The following is a 20,574-nucleotide window of genomic DNA, read 5'->3' as shown; positions in this document are numbered from 1 at the left end:
AAGCCCTACAGCCTATATCTTAACCTGTTAGCTATTGTAGCTAATGGTGGACACATTTCCATGACCAGTCTAAAAATTCATAAAAGAATACTGTCCTATATTGAGTTCTCACCATGAACTAGCCAGTCTTGTAGGCACTATATTCATTTATTCATTCATCCATACATACTCCTCCTTTTTTCGATACATCCATCTATCAACTTCAACTTAGTGAGCACCAAAGCCTGTTCTGGGGCCAGGCATTGAGTATACAATGGTAAACAAGGTAGATGAAGCACATTCCTTCATAGAATTTATATCTTAGTGGAGGAAGATAGATCATAAAGATGTGCAAAATAAATAAATAGGGTGATTTACAGGGTGATAGGTGATATGTAGAAAATAAAACAGAATAATGGTCCAGAGAATAAAATCTCAGGATGGTATGATTGCATTAAATCAGAGTGGTCAAGACCTTTTTTATATGCCAGCTAATTTCATCCTCAGAATAATACTCTGAGCTACTTCTTGCTGTTATCAGTTTACAGATGAGCAAATTGAAGTTAAGTGAAGTTTTATAGGTTGACCAAAGTCATTCAGATCATGAGTATTAGAACAGGGATAATGTCTATGATGGCACAGGTTGTGCATTGCAAAATTCTAAAGAGCGGCATTCATGTCATAGTCTATGTGAATGGTGTCTCTATCAACCAGGATTTGATAGAGGGACAGAACCACCAAGAATGATGTGAAATAAGGGATCTGGTAAGAGACTGAACCATACATAATTTTGAGAGCTGATGAAGAGTCTATGAAAAGTCGTCTCTTTGTCTGGTGTGGGATGGAATTCACTATATGTGACCAGGGCTAATAGTCCTAAGAAAATGTTATATAAAGTGGAAGACAAACTGGAAGCCCAAGGAAAATGTGGGTCCCACAAGAACAAACTGGATCCCAAATGAGGACAAATTGGAGCCCACGTCTGTGTCTCCCTGTCCCCAATCTGAGTGAAGCAAGCAATGCTAAGGAGAGACTGGTATATTTCACCATGTGGCTGTAGATGCATCTGCACCTGGAGAAGCTGAAGGAGGAGATGGTAGGAACTGGGGGACTGTTGCCTGGCTGCTGCCAATGCCCTTGAGGTGAGCCCTGAGATCAGTGACAAAATGTACAATGCAAGTTGCCCTCCAGTGACTTAGGGTATAACGGTTGCTGCTTCCAAATCTTGCACAAATTCCTCTTGTGTACAAGCCTAGCTGGAATCACACACAGAACAGAATTCCTGGAAATGTAGGTCTAGTTTAGATAAATGATGTAGTGGCCCTGGGGTGTGCAATCAACACAAACTAGGCACAGCCATACCTAGCATCCCTTGTAGCAGCGATGAGCTTTCACCTAGACTTTGGGACTCCAAAAGTTGGGGGCTTTTGATGACATAGTATTACCTCCTTCATACAAGGTGCAGTATGTCTCCTCTTCATATATCTCATAATACCTACCACAGAAAGTAGGTGCTTACTAAATATTTAGTAAATAAATAATTCAGATGGCATTGCATAAGCCTGACTTGAAAGTAACTACGGAATCAAAATTCTTACATTCTTTCAATTGCCTAAACTGTAGCAAAGCACATGGGGTGGAAAACAAATAACCACTTTTGACAGAGAAAAATAGAATGATCTCTTTGTCATGGAAACACTTTCAGGGGAGCAGAACTAAGTTTCCCATTTCTAAATGTAAGCATTTGCGTTCTGGCATTGCTAGATGAACATCACCTGGAGACAGAAGCATCCGTATCAACTGGAGAAGTGTTAGAAATGAATATTCTCACATTTCACCCCAGATCCACTGAATCAGAAATTCTGGGAGGTGGGGCCCAGCAATCTGTGTTCGAACAAGCCCCCCCTCCACGCCCTTGCCCCAGGTGATTTTGATGCATGCTCAAGTTTCAGAATCACTGATCAAGAAATGCTGAATTCCTGAACAAGTGAATAAAAGAAGTGGAAGCAGGTTTCATTGGGTGAATCTACACGTTTGGTGAGTATAAGAAATGATTCAAGAAACCACAGAGCTGCAATTTAGATAATTCAGGTTAGTGAGGCAAAAGTGGAAATGGCAGAAAGCAGCCGGTAGAAGCAAGTGCTCTTAGGAACAGATACCCCATGCGGTTGCAGGTAAGGGACAGCGTCACTCAGAGGCAATGTAGGGGATTTCTCCAGTGGTATATGGCAGGACCTTTTCCACGGATGCCCCTGGTTGCTGATTTCTTGTTATTGGGGAACCTCTGGCGAAACTGAGGAATGATATCATGGGTTCCCACCCTGTTACTCATACACTTTGTTGTAAATGTTCATGAAATGGTAACACGGCTGAATTGCCATCTCAAGCTCATGTGTGATCACGTCTTTCATTGGGAACATCTCTAGTCCACCCAAAGGACAGTCAGTGCCTGTAGATTCAACCATTAAAAAGACCTGGAGATAACTTGTTTCTGATTCAGGCTGGTATTCTCAACTTCCTTACCTCCATCTGTCTGCAGCTACCTCTTAACCCAGTCCTTATCTCATTAGCTCCAGATTCCTGCTTCATTTCTTCTTCATAGTCAGGTGCTTACCTCTCCAACTCAATGTATGATATTATGGTAGGATAATATTTTAAAATTCCAATCACTGTGGAGGGGGTTTTCACCTTTTATTTCCTCCCAGCTCCGCTGCCTCTGTGATCAAAGCTGAAGACATAATTCTCTGTGGCTTTTCTGTTCCACCATGCTAAGACTTTAGGGGACTTCAGCAGACATGTCAAACAGCTGAAGAAAGAGGGTTGAGCTATAGACAAGATGTTTTAGTGAAAAACATCAAGGGGAAGAAATATACCTTTGGCTGAGGATTGGAGAGTCAAAAGGGAAGAGCAAGGGGAGACTGGGGTAGAGCTTCCATACAGTCTGGTAGTGATGAAGGATTTCAGAAGGAAAATGGTTTATCAGGCATGCCTAAGCCTATAGGAGCAGAGGAAGCCTGAAAGAAGTATGCTAGGGCCCCAAACCTGAAACAGATGAAACAGAGATATTCCAGGACAGTGGAGACCTTGGCATAATTCTGTGGACAAATGACCCTTGACTAGTCCCACAGCATCTTTTCCAAACATCTTGTCACTGTGTAAAATTTCAGGAGTGGAACATGGAAAATTGCTAAGGTCCAATTTTCCTCTAAACCTGTGAAATAGATTGATTTTTGGAAAAGGAGAGTGGTGTTTCTTGCACAGTTATTATATGGAATGAAGTTAACACCTTCACCTTTTTTCTCACTATGATTATATCTTTTCAATTACTTAATTTTGATAAACAACGTGCTATACAGGGAAGACCTATTATCTGGAAATAAACATTGCTAACTTGGCTGCTTTTAGAGGTCAATTGCTAGTGACAGAGAGAAAAAGGAGAAAGAGGCAGATTTAATCAAATGCCAGATTTAGTCATTCTAATTGAGTACATGAATTCTAAATTGAAAAGACAGGATATCCTTGTTACCTCTGCAGTGGTCTAACTTGATAGTTTCCTCCTCTTAACCTAATAGGAGAGTCAGGCAGGTGTAGACCACTATCAACACAGAATGCAACGTATGATATTCTATGGGTTGGCCAAAAAGTGCCTTCGGTTTTTAAATAAAAATAAAAGACACATTTTTCATTTTCACCAAGAATTTTATTGAACAACATATTCCCCCTTTTGTTCCACTACCTTCTGCCATTTTTTCAAGCAACTTCATAATTCCATCTTTCCAAAACTTTTTATCTTTTTGAGCAAAGAACTACTCCAGGTGCCTTTTATAGTCTACCATGGAATTGAAATTTTTTCCATTAAGAGAATTTTGTAAAGATAAAAAAATAAAAGGAAATCCAAAGATGCCATGTCTGGTGAATATGGCAGATGAATTAGAACTTCCCAGCCGAGCTGTAACAGTTTTTGCCTGGTCTTCAAAAAATATGTGGGCTTGCAATATCCTGATGGAAGATTATTCATTTTCTGTTGACTAATTCTAGACGCTTTTCGTCAAGTGCTGCTTTCAGTTTGTCTAGTTGGGAGCAGTACTTGTTGGAATTAATCGTTTGGTTTTCCAGAAGGAGCTCATAATAGAGGACTCTCTTCCAATTCCACCATATACACAACCTCACCTTCTTTGGATGAAGACCAGCCTTTGGTGTGGTTGGTGGTGGTTCATTTCACTTGCCCCACGATCTCTTCCATTCCACATTATTGTACAGTATCCACTTTTCTTCACCCATCACAATTTGTTTTAAAAACAGAATATTTTCATCATTACATTTAAGAAGAGAATCACATGCAGAAATACGGTCAAGAAGGTTTCTTTCACTTAACTTATGTGGAACCCAAACATCAAAGCAATTAACATAACCAAGTTGGTGGAAATGATTTTCAGCGCTTGATTTGGATAATTTGAGTATGTCGGCTATCTCCCACGTGGCATAACATTCATTGTTCCCAATTAATGTCTCGATTTGATCACTATCAACTTCAACTGGTGTACCAGACCCTGGAGAATCATCCAGTGAGAAATCTCCAGCAAAAAACTTCACAAACCATTTTTGACACATTTGATCAGTCACAGCACCTTCTCCATACACTGCACAAATCCATTTTTTGCGTTTCAGTTTCATTTTTACCTTTCTTGAAATAATAAAGCACAATATGCCAAAAATGTTCCTTTTTTCTTCCACCTTCAATATGACAATGGCTACACAAAAATTCACCAATTTTGATGTCTGTTTTTAAATGCACGCTGATATGACAGCTGTCACATACAATCTAACAAAATTTTTTTGAATGAAGTTAAAGAAAACTAAATGCTACTAGAGCCATCTTATGGAAGGTTTCTCTTTTGGCCAACCCAGTAGACAAACAGAATTAAGTCCAATATACTAGAAGGATAGAGGAGGGAGTGATTAAATTTGTGTATTGGAGGATGTATCAGTCAAGCTCCTAACACAAAACAGATAGGACATTTAAAATAGAATAATTCTAGGAGAAAATTTTTAACCCAAGTGTGGATGTAAAGAAATATAGGGCAAAGAACCCTCACCAAGGACATAGAAGAAGCTGAGTTATTCTCATCCAAGGTTCAAAGGAGATGAAATGGTACCAGGGGAGGAACATTTGTATAGAGTTAGAGGCCTTGAGAGGAATAATGGTGTTCACTTGAGACAAAGCCAGACATCAGATCACAGGAAGGATCTGGGGAAATACATCCCCAGATCTCACCCACTTGATGCTCTCCCATCTTCTCCTAGGTCCCCCACAGGTTGATCCCAGCCTGAAGTCACAAGACTTGGAGCCCAGTTGATGTGTCCATGAACTTGCTTTTCCAGGCAGAGGTCAGTGGGGAGAAACATGGAGGTGGATTTGGAGCAAGAATCAGAGGATAAGTGGGCTAGAAATGGTGTCTCCAAGAAAGTGATATCTCAACAACATTTTGAAGGACTCATAGGAGTTTGTTAGGTACATAATGGAAGGGATTAACTTAGACTTACTTTACAAGTTGGTTTTATGTTGATAAAATGATAAATTCTGACATTGTCTGAGTACATTTCCACCTATTAGAATAAGAAGGATGTAAGTGGTATGCTGGAGCCTTTTCACTGAGGACATTGACTTTTTTAAGATAGTTCATATATTAATGTTGTGTCACCTATTGTTATGGATTGAGCTGTGTCCCTCCAAATGATGTTGAAGTCCTAACTCCTGTACCTATGACTGTGACCTTATTTGGAAATAAGGTCTTTGCAGATAATCAAATTAGATGAGGTCATTAGAGTGAGTCCTAATCCAATATAGCTGTGTCCTTATAAGAAGAGGAAATTTGGACAGAAACAAATAAGCACATAGGGAGAACACCATGTGAAGATGAAGGCAGAGAACAGGGCGATGCATCTACAAGCTAAGGAACACTGAAGATTACCAGCAGAACACCAGAAGCTAGAAGAGAGACATGGAAGAGATGCTCCCTCACAGTCGTCAGAATGAATCAACCCTGCTGACACCCTGATCTTCAACTCCTGGCCTCCAGAATTGAGAGCAATATATTTCTATTGTTTAAGTCACCCAGTTTGTGGTATTTCATTTCAGCATCCCTATAAAACTAACATACCTGTAACCAGTATATCGTCTATAATTATTTTTCTCTGCTACAAAACACATAAGTCACTGATCAATGTCCTGTTCATGTTTATAAAAAACAATATAAATTATCAGGTCATATATGGTTTTCTGATAAGATTTGATCCCAACAAAGGTTAATTTGCCATGAAACCAATGAAACTTAAGCTTTAAGGTCCCCCAATTACACTGACTCCTTCTAAAGCCCAGTACCTAATTTTATATTCTTAATCTGATTTTTTTCTTAAAGGGAGTACCTCAGCTTATATAAACTTTGGACTCCACAAAACCTGGATTCACTCTTTTTTTTCTTTTTTGCGGTACGCGGGCCTCTCACTGTTGTGGCCTCTCCCGTTGCGGAGTACAGGCTCTGGACACGCAGGCTCAGTGGCCATGGCTCATGGGCCCAGCCGCTCCACGGCATGTGGGATCTTCCCAGACTGGGTCACGAACCCGTGTCCCGTGCATCGGCAGGCGGACTCTCAACCACTGCGCCACCAGGGAAGCCCTGGATTCACTCTTTATCCCAACCTCTTTTATAACCTCCAAGCTCAGCTAGTTATTCAACACAGCTGGATATGACATCTTTATATCCTAGTTCACTCCTAACATGTTTTTTTTTCAAATACATTGTTCTTACAAACAAGTCATTAAAAATAAATTCAAAGGAAGGAATAACAAACAAAAAGAACAAACAACTTTGAGAGCCCTTGAGCATAGAGTGTTCTAGGCCCAGTGGGACTCCAAAATGAAGACAGGAAGGCTTCTCTAATCTGCACCAAATGGTAACTTTTATATTTTATTTATTTATTTATTTATTTGCATGAGGGTTCTTGTTTCAGGTAAATTACCTCAGGGAGAAAGCCCATTTCTAATGCTCCTTGTCTCGTACCACATTTTTTTCCAGATTGTGAAACCTCAATTGCTTTGGAAAGAAGAAATATGGAGCAAAATTAAAATTATGTTCATTAGCATATCTAAGTGGAAGCATCCTGCCTTACTGTATTTGTTCATTAGGAGTGAGCATCAACAGATCCCAGAATTTGCCTCATTAATTAGGTAGTGCAGTCATACACATCCTCGGTACACTTTGGCAGGATGGGAGGAGCCTGAGTGTTAGGACCCGACCTGGCCATGCCTCTTGGGGCTTTCTGTATCTGTAATTTATATAACCCCCCTACAGCATGGACCCTACTCCCATCAGTCATTAAAATAACCATCTTCAGGCATCACAAGTATGCACTCAAACTTAAATCCTATTTTAGAAGAAGAGCTGACATCTCTCGAAAAACTCCACTGGGAGTTAGGCAAGGTAGCTGAGGTACCGCGGAGATTATCTCAGAAAAAGAAACTCATTTGGTTTTGTTTGTTTTGTTTTGTTTTATTGCCCTGAACAGCAACATCCTGGCACTTTTCCAGGCCATGTTGACTAATAGGAAGTTGTAGAGTTTGTGTACACCACCTGATATTTTGGGGGGTTTTATTTATTTATTTATTTTTAATAGATCTTTATTGGAGTATAACTGTTTCGCAATACTGCGCTAGCCTCTGCGGCACAGCAAAGTGAATCAGCCATAGGCACACATACATCTCCATGTCCCCTCCCTCTTGAGCCTCCCTCCCACCCTCCCTATCCCACCCCTCTAGGTCACTGCAAAGCACCAAGCTGATCTCCCTGTGCTATGCTGCTGTTTTGCATTAGCTATGTTACATTTGTTGATGTATATATGTCGATGCTACTCTCACTTCACCCCAGCTTCCCCCTCCCACCCTGTGTCCTCAAGTCCATTCTCTATGTCTATGTCTTTATTACTGCTCTGCTACTAGGTTCATCAATATCATTCTTTTTTTTTAGATTCCATATATATGCGTTAGCATACAGTATTTGTTTTTCTCTCTCTGACTTACTTCACTCTGTATGACAAACTCTGGGTCCAACCACCTCACTACAAATAACTCAATTTCATTTCTTTTTATGGCTGAGTAATATTCCATTGTATATATGTGCCACATCTTTATCCATTTATCTGTTGATGGACATTTAGGTTGCTTCCATGTCCTGGCTATTGTAAATAGTGCTGCAATGAACACTATGGTACATGTTTCTTTTTGAATTATAGTTTTCTCAGAGTATATGCCCAGTAGTGGGATTTCTCGGTCATATGATAGTTCTATTTTTAGTTTTTTTAAGGAACCTCGATACTGTTCTCCATAGTGGTTGTACCAATTTACATTCCCACCAACAGTACAGGAGAGTTCCCTTTTCACCACACCCTTTACAGCATTTATTGTTTCTAGATTTTTTGATAATGGCCATTCTGACCGGTGTGAGGTGATACCTCATTTTAGTTTTGATTTGCATTTCTCTAATAATTAGTGACGTTTAGCATCTTTTCATGTGCCTCTTGGCCATCTGTATGTCTCCTTTGGTGAAATATCTACTTAAGTCTCCTGCTCATTTTTTAATTGGATTGTTTGTTTTTTGATATTGAGCTCCATGAGCTGTTTGTATGTTTGGGAGAGTAATCCTTTGTCCATTGTTTCATTTGCAAATATTTTCTCCCTCCTTAGGGTTGTCTTTTTATCTTGTCTATGGTTTCTTTTGCTGTGCAAAAGTTTTTAGGTTTAATTAGGGCCCATTTATTTATTTTTGTTTTTATTTTCATTACTCTAGGAGATAGGTCAAAAAAGATGTTGCTGTGGTTTATGTCAAAGAGTGTTTTTCCTCTAAAAGTTTTATAGTGTCTGGACTTACATTTACATCTTTAATCCATTTGGAGTTTATTTTTGTGTATGGTGTTAGGGAGTGTTCTAATTTTATTCTTTTCCATGTAGTTGTCCACTTTTCCCAGCACCACTTATTGAAGAGACTGTCTTTTCCCATTGTATGTTCTTGCCTTCTTTTTCGTAAATTAGGTGGCCATATGTGTGTGGGTTTATCTCTGGGCTTTCTATCTACCATTGACCTATATTTCTGTTTTTGTGCCAGTACCATACTGTCTTGATTACTGTAGCTTTGTAGTATAGTTTGAAGTCCAGGAGCCTGATTCCTCCAGCTCCATTTTTCTTTCTCAAGATTGCTTTGGCTATTTGGGGTCCTTTGTGTTTCCATACCAATTGTGAAATTATCTGTTGTAGTTCTGTGAAAAATCCCATTGGTAGTTTGATAGGGATTGTATTGAATCTGTAGATTGCTTTAGGTAGTATAGTCATTTTCACAATATTGATTCTTCTAATCCAAGAACATGGTATATTTCTCCAACTGTTTATGTCATCTTCGATTTCTTTCATCAGTGTTTTATGGTTTTCTGAGTACAAGTCTTTCACCTCCTTAGGTAGGTTTATTCCTAGGTATTTTATTCTTTTTGTTGCAATGGTGAATGGGATTATTTCCTTAATTTCTCTTTCTGATTTTTCATTGTTAGTGTATAGGAATGCCAGAGATTTCTGTGCATTAATATTTTGTATCCTGCAACCTTACCAAATTCACTGATTAGTTCTAGTAGTTTTCTGGTGGCATCTTTAGGATTTTCTAGGTATAGTATCATGTCATCTGCAAACAGGAAAGTTTTACTTCTTCTCTTCCAATTTGTATTCCTTTTATTTCTTTTTCTTCTCTGATTGTTGTGGCTAGGATTTCCAAAACTATATTGAGTAAGAGTGGTGAGAGTGGACATCCTTGTCTTGTTCCTGATCTTAGTGGAAATGGTTTCAGTTTTTCACCATTCAGTATAATCTTTGCAGTGGTTTGTCTTATATGGCCTTTATTATGTTGAGGTAGTTTCCCTCTATGCTCACTTTCTGGAGAGTTTTTATCATAAATGGGTGATGAATTTTGTCAAAAGCTTTTTCTGCATCTACTGAAATGATCATATAGTTTTTATTCCTTAATTTATTAATATGGTATATCACATTGATTGATTTGCATATATTGAAGAATCCTTGCATCCCTGGGATAAATCTCACTTGATCATGGTGTATGATCCTTTTAATATGTTGTTGGATTCTTTTTGCTAGTATTTTGTTCAGGATTTTTACATCTATGTTCACCAGTGATATTGGTCTATAATTTTTTTGTGTGATACCTTTTTCTGGTTTTGGTGTCAGGGTGATGGTGGCTTCGTAGAATGAATTTGGGAGTGTTCCTCTCTCTGCAATTTTTTTGAGGTGTTTGAGAAGGATTGGTGTTAGCTCTTCTCTATATGTTTGATATAATTTACCTTTGAAGCCATCTGGTCCTGGACTATTGTTTGTTGGAAGATTTTTAAATACAATTTCAATTTCATTACTTGTGATAGGTCTCTTTATATTTTCTTATTCTTCCTGGTTCCGTCTTGGAAAATTGTACCTTTGCAAGAATTTGTCCATATCTTCATGGTTGTCCATTTTATTAGCATATAGTTGTTTGTAGTAGTCTTTTATAATCCTTTGTATTTCTGTGGTGTCAGTGGTGATTTCTCCTTTTTGATTTCTAATTTTATTGATTTTTACCCTCTCCCTTTTTTTCTTGATGAGTCTGGTTAAAGGTTTATCAATTTTGTTTATCTTCTCAAAGAACCAGCTTTTAGTTTTATTGATCTTTGCTATTGTTTACTTTGTTTCTATTTCATTTATTTCTGCTCTGATCTTTATGATTTCTTTCCTTCTACTGACTTTGGGTTTTCTTTGTTCTTCTTTCCCTAGTTGCTTTAAGTATAAGGTTAGATTATTTATTTGAGATTTTTCTTGTTTCTTGAGGCGAGATTGAATTGCTATAAACTTCCCTCTTAGAACTGCTTTTGCTGCATCCCATAGGTTTTGGGTCATCATGTTTTCATTGTCATTTATTTCTATGTATTTTTTAATTTCTTCTTTGATTTCTTCAGTTATCTCTTGGTCATTTATTAGCATGCTGTTTAGCCTCCATGTATTTGTGTTTTTTTACAGTTTTTCTCTTGTAATTGATATCCAATTTCATAGCATTGTGGTCAGAAAAGATGCTTGATAAGATTTCAATTTTCTTAAATTTTCTGAGGCTTGATTTGTGACCCAAGATGTGATCTATCCTGGAGAATGTTCCGTGTGCCCTTGAGAAGAAAGTATATTCTGCCACTTTCGGGTACAATATTCTACAAATATCAATTAAATCTATCTGGTCTACTGTGTCATTTAGAGCTTGTGTTTCCTTATTTATTTTCTTTTTGGCTGATCTGTCCATTGGTGTAAGTAAAGTGTTAAAGTCCTCTACTATTATTGTGTTACTGTCAATTTCCCCTTTCATGGTAGTTAGTATTTGCCTTATGTATTGAGGTGCTCCTATGTTGGGTGCATCAATATTTACAATTGTTATATCTTCTTCCTGGATTGATCCCTTGATCATTATGTAGTTTCCTTCCTTATCTCTTGTAACAGTCTCAATTTTAAAGTCTATTTTATCTTATATGACTATTGCTACTCCAGCTTTTTTTTTATTTCCATTTGCATGGAATATCTTTTTCCATCCCTTCACTTTCAGTGTGTATGTGTCCCTAGATCTGAAGTGGTTCTCTTGTAGACAGCATATATATGCGTCTCATTTTTGTATCCATTAAGCTAGTCTGTGTCTTTTGGTTGGGGCATTTAATCCATTTACATTCAAGGTTATTATCGATATGTATGTTCCTATTACCATTTTCTTAATTGTTTGGGGTTTGCTTTTGTAAGTCTTTTTCTTCTCTTGTGTTTTCTGCCTAGAAAAGTTTCTTTAGCATTTGTTGTAAAGCTGGTTTGGTGATGCTCAATTCTCTTAGCTTTTGCTTGTCTGGAAGTGTTTTAATTTCTCAGTCGAATCTGAATGAGATCCTTTCTGGGTAGAGTAATCTTGGTTGTAGGTTTTTCCCTTTCATCACTTTAATATATCCTGCCACTCTCTTTTGGCTCATAGCGTTTCTGCTGAAAAGTCAGCTGATAACCTTGTGGGGTTTCCTTTGTATGTCATTTGTTGTTTTTCCCTTGCTGTTTTTAATATCTTTTCTTTGAATTTAATTTTTATTAATTTGATTAATATGTGTCTTGCTGTGTTTCTCCTAGGGTTTATCCTGTATGGGACTCTTTGTGATTCCTGGACTTGGGTGACTATTTCCTTTCCCGTGTTAGGGGAATTTTTCTCCTATAATCTCTTCAAATATTTTCTCAGACCCTTCCTTTTTTTCTTCTTCTGGGACCCGTATAATTTAAATGTTTATGTGTTTAGTGTTGTCCCAGAGGTCTCTGAGATTTTCTTCAATTCTTTTCATTCTTTTTTCTTTATTCTGTTCCTTGGCAGTTATTTCCACCATTCTGTCTTCCAGCTCACTTATTCATTCTTCTGCCTCAGTTATTCTGTTATTGATTCCTTCTAGTATTTTTTCATTTCAGTTATTGTGTTGTTCATCTTTGTTTGTTTGTTCTTTAGTTCTTCTAGATGTTTGTTAAACATTCTTGTGTTTTCTCATTGTGTGCCTCCATTCTATTTCCGAGATTCTGGATCATCATCTTTACTATAATTACTCTGAATTCTTTTTCAGGTAGATTGCCTATTTCCTCTTAATTTATTTGGTCTTGTAGGTTTTTACCTTGTTCCTTCATCTGTAACATATTTTTTTGCCATCTCTCTCTCTTTTTTTTTTTTTTTTTTTTTTTTTGATGAGTGGGATTGTGCTCCTGCCTAATTCGTTGTTTGGTCTGAGGCTTCCAACACTGGATTTTGTAGGCTGTTGGGTAGAGCTAGGTCTTGGTGCTGAGATGAGAACTGCTGGGAGACCTCAGTCCAATGAATATTCCCTGGGGTCTGAGGTTCTCTGTTAGTCCAGTGGTTCGGACTCAGAGCTCCCACTGCAGGAGCTTCAACCCAACCCTCAGCTTGTGAACCAAGACCCTGCAAGCCATGCAGAGTGGCACACAAAAAAAGGGGGAGAACAGTAACAAAATAAAAAATACAATTAGACTAGGAAACTAACAGATATGTTGGAAAGAATATAAAAATAAAAATATAGATGAAACAACAACTGGAAGGTAAAACAGAACCACAGTAGTAAAAAAGAGGAAGAGCAAAAAAAAAAAAAGTGGAAAAGGCCTTGTCTGTGGAGGGCGAGGCCTAAGCTTAGGATCCACAGAAAAGGAAATGGCCTAGGGGCTGTGGGAAGTGGAGATTAGGCTCAACGGAACAGCAGGGCCCAATGTGTTCCCCCTGCCTCTGGTGTCAGAGGGCAGGGGACCCCACCTAGGAGCCCAGCAGGCTTCCTGGGCTTGAGTGGGCAGGGCAAACATCCTCCACTCATCTTCCACTCCTCCGGTACTCTCCTGCAGCCTCTCTCCTGTGCCCCCAGGCCACACATGGCCCAGAGGGGACCTCTGAGGTTGTAGGACCCGGCCTGAGAACCGGGCAGGCTTCTCCAGCTGATTGAGCAGGGGATACGCTGGATGTGCTACCCCCTGATTTGAGCCCCCAAAGGTCCCTCCAGACATGGGAACCCCCCCCCTCAGCCACCCCTCAGGGGCTCTGATCCTGTCTGGCATCCACTTCTCCTCCCCTCTCAGTCCCCCCACATCCTACCAGTTTGCTTGGGACTTCCTTCCATCACCTTGGACGTCGATGTCCCCCACCAGCATCCTGCAGGTGCCCTAGTTCTCACCTGATATTTTGTTTTGCAAACATTGCATGTGATTTCTGCCTGGTGTCCACTTTTCCCTCAACCTTCAATAAGAAGGAGCTCTCTCTGAGAAACATCCTAGGCTCCACTCCACTCTCTTATTCATTCCTTCCCCAGGGAAAGAGAACTCATCTGATCAGTGAACTTGGGAGAAATAATTTGGAGTTCTTGGAGCAGTGCCTTCCTCATCCTCACTCTTTTTTTAAAATTTATTTTAATGAACTATAATTGATTTACAATGTTGTGTTAATTTCTACTTTACAGCAAAGTGATTGTTATGTATAAATGCATATATATATATATACATATATATAGTTATGCATATAAATATTTACATTCTTTTTCATATTTTTTTCCATTATGGTTTATCACAGGATATTGAATATAGTTCCCTGTGCTATACACTAAGACATTGTTGTTTATCCATCCTATATATAATAGTTTGCATCTGATAATCCCAAACTCCCAATCCATCCCTGCTCCAACCTTCCACTCCCTTGACAACCACAAGTCTGTTCTTTATGTCTGTGAGTCTGTTTTTGTTACATAGGTATGTTCATTTGTGTCATATTTTAGATTCCATATGTAAGTGATATCATGTGGTATTTGTCTTTCTCTTTCTGACTTAGTTCACTTAGTATGATAATCTCTAGGTCCATCCATGTTGCTGCAAATGGCATTATTTCATTCTTTTTTTTGGCTGAGTAATATTCCATAGTATATTTGTACCACATCTTCTTTACCCATTCATCTATGGATGGACACTTAGGTTGCTTCCACATCTTGGCTATTTAAAATAGTGCTGCAATGAATATTGGGGTGCATGTATCTTTTTGAATTATAGTTTTCTCCAGATATATGCCCAGGAGTAAGATTGCTGGATCATATGGTAGCTCTATTTTTAGGTTTTTGAGGAACCTCCATACTGTTCTGCACAGTAGATGCATAATTTACATTCCCCCCAACAGTGTAGGACCTCCTCTTCTCTTTTGAATCCTTGTCTGTGGTAGGTACCTGTTCTGTCTTCTCTCTGCCATACAATCAATGTCCCTGGGTCAGAGAGGTTATCTGGCTAAAATGAAGATTAGTTGTGTAAGTCTGGAATTGTCCCCCAAAACAGGCTGTTAACAATTCCTCCTCTTCCTGCCTTCCTATTCTCTCAACAAGTAGTGGAATCCATTTCCTCACTCCTTAAATCCAGGCTGGCCTTCTGACTTGTGACACCAGTAGAATGCAGAGGAGGTGATGTTTTATGAGTTCTAGGCCTTGTCCTTTAAAGGCCTGATAGCTTCCATTTTTCCCCCTCTTAGAATCTGGCCATGCTAAGGAATTTCAGGCTGTCCTGCTGGAGAGAGAGAGGATGTGGAGAGAAAGTACCACATGAAATAAGGAGCCATTCGGAGGGGACCCAAAGTACCACAGCCAAATCCCAGCACCAAAGCCTCCAGACATGTGATAGAGCTCTCTTGGACCATCCAGTCCAATATGCCTGCCACCTGAATGCAGCCATAAGAGTGACCCCAAATGATACCACTTGGAGGAGCAGCACTGTCCAGTCAACATGCAGAATCATCAGAAGTAATAAAATGTTTCAACACACTACCTTTTGGGGTTAGTTTCACAGCAGTAGATAACTTATCTCCTTTTTGTAATTTTAGGGCTGAAGACTTAGCAAGCCCATTTGGACACACACTTAAATCATATTCTACAAATAGCTTTACCAGCAATCAAAATGACATTTTAAAAATCTCCATTTTTCTACTCTAGGGTCTGCTTGTCAATTGAATCTAAACTCTGGAGAGGAAGAAAGCAATACTGTATACTGACTGGTCAAGACTCCTCAACTGGAAAGTATCTTTTTTTAGTCTACCCCAAAATCTGTATCTCCTCCAAGAATCAGCCCAAAGGTCACCTCCAAAAAGTCTTACGAGATTCCAATCCCTCTTCTCTGTATTTTCCCAGAGTATAACTTTACCACAACACATGTTTGCACTTTGTTTTCCATATTACTCTATGCTCATTGAAATCAGAAGGTATGTTTTATTTGAATTCATATCACCACACTCAGAATTAAGCCTAGCCCAAAGTTATGTTTAGTAAATGCTTATTAAGTGTAATACTTGAGAAACTTTACATGGTTTGCTTCAGTAAATAGTATGAAACTACTGTATTCCCCAAATCTTTTTTCTAAAAAATATTTCTTTCAATGCTTTGGTCTACAATTTGGAGATATGCAAAGAGCAATAGCTTTTGACTCAGATGTAGCTGCATTTCAAAATTATCTCTGCTACTTTTTAGTTATGTAGCTTAGGGCAACCACTTTCCATTTCTGAACTCTAATCTCCTCATTGTAAAATAGAAATGATTACTGATAGAGTTTCATTAATGGAGTTTTAAAATAGTTTTATTGAGATAATTCACATATCATACAATTCACCCATTTAAAGTGTACAATCATTATCATACCAAGTGAAGTAAGTCAGACAGAGAATGACAATAATCATATGGTATCTCTTATACGTGAAATCTAAAAAAATTATACAAATGAACTTATTTACAAAACAGACATAGACTCACAGACATAGAAAACAAGCTTATGGTTACCAAAGAGGAAATGTTGGGGGCAGGGAGGATGAATTAGGAGTTTGGGATTAACAGATACACACTACTGTATATAAAATAGATAAACTTCAAGGTCCTATAGTACAGGAAACTATATTCAATATCTTGTAATAACCTATAACGGAAAAGAATCTGAAAAATAATATATATATATATATATATATTGCTGAATCACTTTGCTGTACACCAAAACACATTGTAAGTCAACTATACTTCAATTTTAAAAATTAAAAAAATAAAGTATACGATCACTACAATCTAATTTTGAAATACTCCCATCACTCCATAAAGATACCCAATGCCCATTAGCAGTCCCTTCCCATTTCCTCCTTCCTCTTAACCCTAAGCAAACACTAATCTGCTTTTGGTCTCTAGAGAATTGTCTATTCTGGATATTTAATATAAATGGTATCATACATTATAAGATCTTTTGTGACCATATTCTTTCAGATAACATAGTGTTTTCATCCATGTTGTAGTATGTATCAGTACTTCATTTCTTTCTATTGCTGAATAATATTCTATTGTATGGCTATACCACATGTTTGAGGGCCATTTATTAGTTGATGGACACTTGGGTTGTTTCTAATTTTTGGCTATAATGCTGCTATGCTGCTATGAATATTAGTGTGTAAGCTTTTGTATGGACATATGTTTTCATTTCTCTTAAGTATATACCTAGGAGTAGAATTGCAATGTATGAGCATTCTAATTTCTCCACATTCTCATAAATGCTTGTAATTGTCTACCTTTTTAATTTTAGTCATACTAACTGATGTGAAGTGGTATCTCATGGTTTTAATCTGTATTCCTCTAAAGAATAATGATGTTGAGCATTTTTTTCCTGTGCTTATTTATCATTTGTTTCTCTTCCTTGGTGAAATGTCTATTCATATCCATCATCTGTTTTTTAAATTGGGTTACTTGTCTTTTTGTTTTTGAGTTATAAGGTTTCTTTATACCTTCTAAATGCAATTCTCTTATCAAATATATGTTTTGAAATATTCCCATTCTGTGAGGTATCTTTGCATTTTCTTGATGGTGCCCTTTGAGATGCAAAGTTTTTTTTTTGAAACAAACAAGAAAAATATTTTATTTTACTTTGATGTTCAATTGGACTTTTGAATATAGGTTGGGTTAACCACTAGAAGGTATAAGATCAGTAACTAGTCAACGAGTCCATAACTTTACACAGTGAGCAGTGAAATGGTCATAAATAAATCAGGCTCTGCGAAGGTCCCTGTGAAGGATATGCCTGTTGTCTAAATCTAGCTGTGATCTGTGATGTATTTTGGCTCCCTCACCTTAGGAAGAAATCAGGAAATGAAAAAGCAAGTGACACTGGATGGAAAAAAGAAAAATAAACAGAACCTATACTTAAAGGTTTGGTCTTGGTCTGAGTGCCATGAAACAGTAATTCCATTAAAAAAAAAAAGTCAATCAGACAAAAACCCACCCTGAGTAACAGAAATCCTAAAACTACATGGAAACTCAGTGTGGAAGCTACTAAGGCATTTATGAAAATATCCTGGAACAGTCTTCAGCATGCTTGCCATCAGATCTCCATGTCTCTTATGTTTCAGATAGTTCCTTTTAATGGACCATTATTTTAATCTTCGGAAAGTTTTTTAAATTGAATATAGCCTGAGCATCTACTTATGAGGGGTTGTGAGTTCCACAAGCAGTGTCATCCCTTATGGTACCCACTGAGTGATGCTAGAAGGCCCAGGAAGCCCTCTTATAGGCCTGAAACTGCCAGTCACTGACTGGCAACGATGCCAGACAACAATGGAGGAAAAGCAGGCTCGACATCATTCACACCTCTTCCATCAGCGTGGATGATAGGTTTAAATGTCAGGTAATCTAGTCAATGTCTCTCTAGACTTTCAGATTTACTCGTAACTTTTAAAAATTAGCCTGGGATACCTAACACAGAGGGGCAAAGAAAGTGCACAAAAAATAAAACAACTATTGGGTTGGGAGATGCAAAGCTTTTTAATTTTGCTAAGTCCAATTTACCTGTTTTACCTTTGTCCACTCATGTTTATGGTGCTCTATCTAAGAACAATTTGCCTATTTTGCCCATGATATCCAGCCTTATATGTGGCTTTTCAGAGGGTGCAACCTTGGACATACACACAGTCATCCTGATTTCCTCCTCTCTCCTCGCCTCTAGGTTAACAGTAGTTTTAGCCAGTCTGTCTTTATCTCTTTGCCTTATTTCCATGATAAGCTCCCGGCTGGTCTGCCTGTATTGGTAATACACCCCGTTATTAGTCTTCACTAATTGCTAGTCATTTGCTCTATTGTTTTAGCAATGTCTCAGTGCATAAGCTACTACATAGTAAATGGAATCCTTTGCAGGGAAATTCTTTGAGCCTTCCACAGACCCCTGAAGATAGCTTCTTAGGCATCTCTTTTCCTAGTTCTCTTTGTTAAACTTCTGGCTGTTTTACCACTTTGCTTATTGCTATTATGGAGCTACTAGACTTTTTTGAATTGCTCATCACCAAAATCTTCACTGTCTTTGACAGTGTCCCACCCCCCCCCCCTTTTTTTTTGAAGTTTGAACTTCCCTATGCTCTGTTCCAAATAAAGTTAGTCTCCTTACAGAGAGCTGTGGAACACTCTTACAGCCTGCCTCTCCCCCTGGGCAGAACCTCAGGATCATTACTCTGGAGCTGGGACATGGAAAGTGACCAGCTTCTCTCAGAGTGAAACCCCCACTCTAGGAGGTGGGCACTAGATCCAGGAGGTAGCCCTATGAATGAGCTGGGAAGAGGGCAATCAGGGCACAATATTCTTCACCTGAAAACCTTGGATAAAGCTCCCACACTACGAGTGGAGAGTGGGTAAAAGAAGGAGCTCCAAAACTTGGGCCACACTGGAATAGAAATTCTGCCAGCTGGAACAAAGGAGAAGAGAGATGCTGGTATCCTGTCTCTCCAGAGAAAAACCTTGGCCCTAGACTGATCACTGGGAGGAGTTGGGACCCTGCAATGTTGCTGCATCCACCAGGAGCAGAGCTTCCCTCACATTAACAGGAGTCGGAAGTGGAGTAAATCTGGGTGTAGTTCAAATACCACGGACTTTCACTATTCTTACCAAGACCTAGTAAATTTTCTTAAATAACTGTCACTTCATTTGCTGCATGCGCTTAGGGTAATTTCCGAAGACTTTAAATATTTTTTTTCTTAATGCAATTTTCACCAGTTATGGTTGCTTTGTGGAGGAAAGCATCTGCAGAGCTCCTCACACTGCCATTCCAACTCAGTAATGGATTTGTGTTCACTTCATTATAAGTTCAAAAGTCTTCCAGAGTCTTGTTCAAAATGGGAATTTTTCATGTTCTTGAAAACTCTTAATAGAAATGTAATAGTTTATCTTCCTTCATATTTGTATAATGAGTCAGAGTCAAGGATATGAAATCTTCAAATATCAAGAACAGAAACTGACCATTGAAATTTGGGGAATATCTAGAAATATATAGAAGAAGAATACCATTATCCCCAGAGAAATGAGCATGTAATTTATACTGCTAGTGTAAACTACAAAAGACTGAGTAACCTTGTAGTCCAGTCTAAGCTTTAGATACATTTTAAAAATTAGTCCAACATTTAATTTAAAAATGCAATGTTTTCTTTTTAAGTTTCCTGTAAATGTGGGAAAAGGATGTCATTTGATATCATCATGTTTTTAAGTTCTTTTACCTTGACAATCCTTTCTTTCATCTAAGTCAGGTCTTAAGTCTTCTTCTATTCTCTCTAAAAGCCCATTGAAGTCTGTTCCCCCACCGTCCCCAAAACCACCCACATGGGCTTTTGTCTTCCCTACTTTTTTTTTTTTTAAACTATTTGGATATGTTCATTTCTCTTTCACCATTAACCCTCTGCTTTTTCCAATGTCAATCACTCAAGCAATTGTCAGTGACTTGCTGTTCTCTCCTTCAGTTCTTTTCATGATTCTATACAAGAAAGACTCAGGATCCATGCTGGAAGATACAGATTTCTCCTGAATAGTGTAAAGGGATAAGAGGTTTTGGATACTTAGACATTAGTTTTGTGTTTCCTGTTCACTAGAAAAAAAAAATTGCCAATATTGAAATACTTCTGAAGTGGTAAAAATGTCAGTCATGGGAATGGTGGGCTGGTACCC

The sequence above is a fragment of the Lagenorhynchus albirostris genome, chromosome 5, assembly GCF_949774975.1.
Source record: "Lagenorhynchus albirostris chromosome 5, mLagAlb1.1, whole genome shotgun sequence".
Taxonomy (NCBI): Eukaryota; Metazoa; Chordata; class Mammalia; order Artiodactyla; family Delphinidae; genus Lagenorhynchus; species Lagenorhynchus albirostris.
This window is presented reverse-complemented; position numbering follows the sequence as displayed.